This window comes from Schistocerca gregaria, chromosome 3 (genome assembly GCF_023897955.1).
Source record: "Schistocerca gregaria isolate iqSchGreg1 chromosome 3, iqSchGreg1.2, whole genome shotgun sequence".
In the NCBI taxonomy this organism is placed as follows: Eukaryota; Metazoa; Arthropoda; class Insecta; order Orthoptera; family Acrididae; genus Schistocerca; species Schistocerca gregaria.
Genome location: NC_064922.1, coordinates 949,397,372 through 949,403,371, shown reverse-complemented (window position 1 = coordinate 949,403,371; position 6,000 = coordinate 949,397,372).

The window sequence follows — 6,000 nt, the reverse complement described above, 5'->3', positions numbered from 1 at the left end:
CCCATATAACCCTTTTTAAGTTACTTTTAAAGCATTCTGTCCTGTTCTCATTAATAATTCTCACTGCTTTCTATGAATCTTCTCCAGAGTTATGAGGTGCCATATTGTTTATCTGCATTAATTGTGCATTATGATCAGATAGTCTGTTAGCGATTGTGTACATATTAATTGTTGCAGCCTGAGCACAGTCTAAAAAAATGCTGTCCAGTTCAGTTTCCCGTCCTTATTTTGAGAAGTCTACACTAAAATCCCCACAAGCTACTAACTATTTCTTCTTGTCCGACAGGTAGCTCAATTATGCATCCAGGTTTCACGTAAATAGTTGAAAGTTTCCTAGAGAGTATCTGTAGACTCTAAGAGAAGTATTCTGCAGTAATAGCTCTCAGTCACATTGTTCCAATATTTTTGACTTCAAATCCAAGTTTTCATTTGTTGCAACTCCTCCTTTTTCCATATTAACTCCATACGAGAATGATGCGTGTTGTGACGTCTTCTGGCAAGGCATTTGCAAAATCGGTGTAATATATGTGAAAAAAGAAACATTTATCTGTATTATTATTATTTCATTTCTGTATGAACGGTTGTCTATTAAGTAGAGTCTGTAGAAAAGGAAATAATCATTTTTCATTTTTGTGTTTGTGCAATATTTATGTATCTGTATTTTGCATATAACGTCTGTGGTCGGCGAGTGTGGAAATCGAAGCAGACAATGACAACTGAAAAACTTAACAAAGATATTTATTAGCGTACTGAATTGATTATAAATAGTGGAGGCTTAAATGTTATTCTCTCTGTCTTCTTGTAGCTTCAAAGTTGTAAGAGCCTGTGACTCTCGCTTGGAGGCATGGTTAGCTTTCTTTTGTTCTTTGTTCGAGAAAGATGCTATTGGAGGCTGATGTATAAAAAAAAGGTGTGTACATCGAATTTGTGTTGATTTTTGAATACTTAAAATGTTAAAAATACTTGTAATAATTTATTGCCGGCTTGCCCAGTACTTCATTCCACATTTTTAGCCGTTTTCGGCTTATTTAGGATTTTTATGAAGCAGAGCTGCGCCGCGATCGCGGGAGCCGTTGCATCGGCAAGTTCAAATCATAACTGAATGACAGCAGTTTTCCCGCTATTAAGCGGGCAGGTAATGGTGCATTAAAATTATTTCTTTCAGCTTCCCGGAGACCTCAGAGAAGAATTGTGGATTTTATCATGTCGTTTTCAGGTGGACATGGGCAACTGCTATTCCAGTCTCAGTGACGTAAATAATTTACGTAAATCAGGGGGATGTCGAAGACTGCTGGCTGAAACCTGTTCTGGCTACTAATAATATTAAAGTCGAATTTCATTTTTTGCTTCATGCTTTCGTGTTAGTCGTGGTAATCGATAGTGTTCATATGTTAAAAAATACACTACAGCTTTTATGTTTAGCGAACATTGCATACTGTAACTTCTGTCCGTGTAAATAAGAGTAATTTTCAGTGCATTTCAGAGATGGAAGTGCAGAAGGACGTGTTTAATTTCATAATTAGTTACAGTAATGATACCGTGTTCCATTTCTAACAAGCCAGATCAGAGTTAGGGACTATATGAAAATAGTTTGCAAATTAAAGATCACACATTCACAGCAGGAAATCTTTTAGTGTTGTGAGTATCCCCACATAACAGGTTGAGGCGCACAAAGTTAAAGTTTTTCGATTACAGAAACTAGTAGTGAGAATCGCGTGTTATCTTTCGTGCTCGAAACAATAAACAATATACAGTTAATTAAAATGTTATGCAACGTAAACTGCATATAAAATCAAAAAGTGCGCTGTGGGGAGATTAGTCAGTGTTCATAATCTCTAGTATTTAACTTGTCCATCTCTGTGGTTAAGTGGTGTTCAGAGAGCCACAGAACAACTATCACATCAGAATTTTCTACATCTTCTGGGCATACAAGAAGATCATCTATCTTGTTCTGTCTCACTCTTACCTAAAATTTACCAGTTTGGCTCCAGTAAACACAGGGGTTTCGTCTAGTGTACATGTGCCCTCCTTACATTTTATACAAGATGCTCACCTAATCTTTCCCTCCCCCTCCTATTCAGGTGCAGGCCAAGATTAGTTATCCCTGCCTCCCAATTGTAGTAACTTTCACGGAACTTACAACATAATGTCTAGTATCTGTGCAAAGGTCTGCACTGCGGCATGGACTCGCTGTCAGGCGACGCTGCCACATCTGCGTATTGCTTAATCTTTACCTTATGATTGACTGATCTGGCCTTGCAACACTAACCCAAACGGCCTTGCTGTGCTGGTGCTGCGAACGGCTGAAAGCAAGGGGAGCCTATGGCCGTAATTTTTCCTGAAGGCATGCTGCTTTACTGTATGGTTAAATGATGATGGCGTCTTCTTGGGTAAAATATTCCGGAGGTAAAATACACTCCTGGAAATGGAAAAAAGAACACACTGACACCGGTGTGTCAGACCCACCGTACTTGCTCCGGACACTGCGAGAGGGCTGTACAAGCAATGATCATCAATTTAATTGATGAAAGGAGAAAACATAAAAATGCAGTAAATGAAGCACGCAAAAAGGAATGCAAACGTCTCAAAAATGAGATCGACAGGAAGTGCAAAATGCCTAAGCAGGGATGGCTAGAGGACAAATGTAAGGATGTAGAGGCTTATCTCACTAGGGGTAAGATAGGTACTGCCTACAGGAAAATTAAAGAGACCTTTGGAGAAAAGAGAACCACTTGTATGAACATCAAGAGCTCAGGTGGAACCCCAGTTCTAATTAAAGAAGGGAAAGCAGAAAGGTGGAAGGGGTATATAGAGGGTCTGTACAAGGGCGATGTACTTGAGGACAATATGATGGAAATGAAGAGGATGTAGATGAAGATGAAATGGGAGATACGATACTGTGTGAAGAGTTTGACAGAGCACTGAAAGACCTGAGTCGAAACAAGGGCCCTGGAATAGACAACATTCCAGTAGAACTACTTACGGCCTTGGGAGAGCCAGTCCTGACAAAACTTTACCATCTGGTGAGCAAGATGTATGAGTCAGGCGAAATACCCTCAGACTTCAAGAAGAATATAATAACTCCAATCCCAAAGAAAGTAGCTGTTGACAGATGTGAAAATTACCGAACTATCAGTTTAATAAGTCACAGCTGCAAAATACTAAGGCGAATTCCTTACAGACGAATGGAAAAACTGATAGAAGCCGACCTCGGGAAAGATCAGTTTGGATTCCGTAGAAATGTTGGAAAACGTGAGGCAATACTGACCTTACGACTTATCTTAGAAGAAAGATTAAGGAGAGGCAAACCTACGTTTCTAGCATTTGTAGACTTAGAGAAAGGTTTTGACAATATTGACTGGAATACTCTCTTTAAAATTCTAAAGGTGGCAGGGGTAAAATATAGTGAGCGAAAGGCTATTTATAATTTGTACAGAAACCAGATGGCAGTTATAAGAGTCGAGGGGTATGAAAGGGAAGCAGTGGTTGGGAAGGGAGTGAGACAGGGTTGTAGCCTCTCCCCGATGTTATTCAATCTGTATATTGAGTAAGCGCTAAAGGAAAGAAAAGAAAAATTAGGAGTAGGAATTAAGATCCATGGAGAAGAAATAAAAACTTTGAGGTTCGCCGATGACATTGTAATTCTGTCAGAGACAGCAAAGGACTAGGAAGAGCAGTTGAACGGAATGGATAGTGTCTTGAAAGGAGGATATAAGATCAACATCAACAAAAGCAAAACGAGGATAATGAATGTAGTCGAATTAATGCTGGTGATGCTGAGGGAATTAGATTAGGAAATGGGTCACTTAAAGTAGTGAAAGAATTTTGCTATTTGGGGAGAAAAATAACTAATGATGGTCGAAGTAGAGAAGATATAAAATGTAGACTGGCAATCGCAAGGAACGCCTTTCTGAAGAAGTGAAATTTGTTAACATCGAGTATAGATTTAAGTGTCAGGAAGTCGTTTCTGAAAGTATTTGTTTAGAGTGTAGCCATGTATGTAAAATGAAACATGGACGATAAACAGTTTGGACAAGAAGAGAATAGAAGCTTTCGAAATGTGGTGTTACAGATGAAAGCTGAAGATTAGATGGGTAGATCACATAACTAATGAGGAGGTATTGGATAGAATTGGGGAGGAGAGAGGTTTGTGGCACAACTTGACAAGAAGAAGGGACCGGTTGGTAGGACATGTTCTGAGGCATCAAGGGATCACCAATTTAGTATTGGAGGGTAAAAATCATTGTAGGGCAGCATGGAGGGTAAAAATCGTAGAGGGAGACCAAGAGATGAATACACTAAGCCGATTCAGAAGGATGTAGGTTGCAGTAAGTACTGGGAGATGAAGAAGGTTGCAGAGGATACAGTAACATGGAGAGCTGCATCAAACCAGTCTCAGGACTGAAGACGACAAGAGAGATGGAATCCATCATCTAAGCAGAAAATAACGCCTCGCTATCACTTCACAGTCACTTAGTCTATCTGTCCTGTACTTAAGTTTTTTTCCTCAATAATCGAAAAGTACATTATTTATTAGCTATGCCCCTGATGCGTTATTGTAATGTTTTATCATATACTGTGTGTTCTGTTTATACCTAAAATTTGTTTTAATTGTCGAATGTATCTCTTATGTTATATAGTGCTGGCTGCGTGGGATGTAGAGTAAATGCCAAAAATGCAGAAAAAACTCTACCACGTTACGGGAAAACCCTTTACTGTTTACTTATGGTCGTTATACAAGTGTTGGACAAAATTATGAAACATTGCGCTAGAAATGCACGCTAGCGAAGCCTCTAGGTTTCGCTGTTGTACTTCACCATGAACGGCACCTGTGAAATATTCTCAAAGTGTTGGTGCTCATGTGGTGGACACTTCCGTAACCTAGGTAGCCGAATTGTTTCAACAGGCACCATATCGAACATTCATACCGTATACTGAGAAAGCGGAGAAACATCATCCGCTAAGTCACAACGCAGACGAAAAATGTGTGTTGAGGACCGTGACAGACAAAAAATAAGAGAGCGACAGCTTCAGAAGTCGCTGCAGAACTGAATATCGCACTCACGAATCCTATCGGGACCAAAACAACGCGGACGGAGCTCTATAACCAGGGAATTGCAGAGTCAGATGGCGTCCCAAAACCACTCATCCCGGATGCAATCTCCCATAACGGAAAAAATCCGGATTATGGATCAATAGAAGAAAGTAGTTTGGTCGGATGACTTTTGTTTCATAACGTTTCCAACTGTTGGTCGAGTTTACGTCGTAAGAGTGAAACATAGCGGGCATTCGGTGTTGATTTGGGCAGCCACGTCGTGGTATTCCATGGGTGTCATTGTTACTCAGCAAGGTCACATTACTGCGAAGGAGTATGTGACCATTCCGGCTGACCAATGGTGCAGTGTTTGGCCCCCAACTGTGGCACTCTGTTCAAAGACGACGAGAACCCTGTTCGCACAGCTCACACGGTCCAGGACTGGTTCTGTGAACATGGGGACGAATTGTCGCATCTTTCCTAAACATCAGTCAGCAGACGTCAATATTACTGAGCCTTTGTGGCCTACTTGGGAGAGAAAAGTTTGTGATAGCTGTCCACCTTCGTCATCGTTACCTGAACTTGACAATATTTTCCTGGTAACATGGTGTAAGATTCCATTTAAAACCGTACACGACCTAGATTTATCCATTCCGACACTACTGGAACCTATTTTTAATGCCAGCGGTTTGCTACACTGTAGTAGGCATGGTAATATGTTGTCTTTTTTCCTATTTTTCTATTTTTGTCGCCGGACGCTGTGGCCTAGCGGCTCTAGGCGCTTCAGTACGAAACCGCGCTGCTGCTACGGTCGCAGGTTCGAATCCTGCCTCGGGCATGGATGTGTGTGATGTCCTTATGTTAGTTAGGTTTAAGTAGTTCTAAGTTCTAGGGGACTGATGATCTCAGTTGTTAAATCCCATAGTCCTCAGAGCCATTTGAACCTATTTTTGTCCATCCCCTGT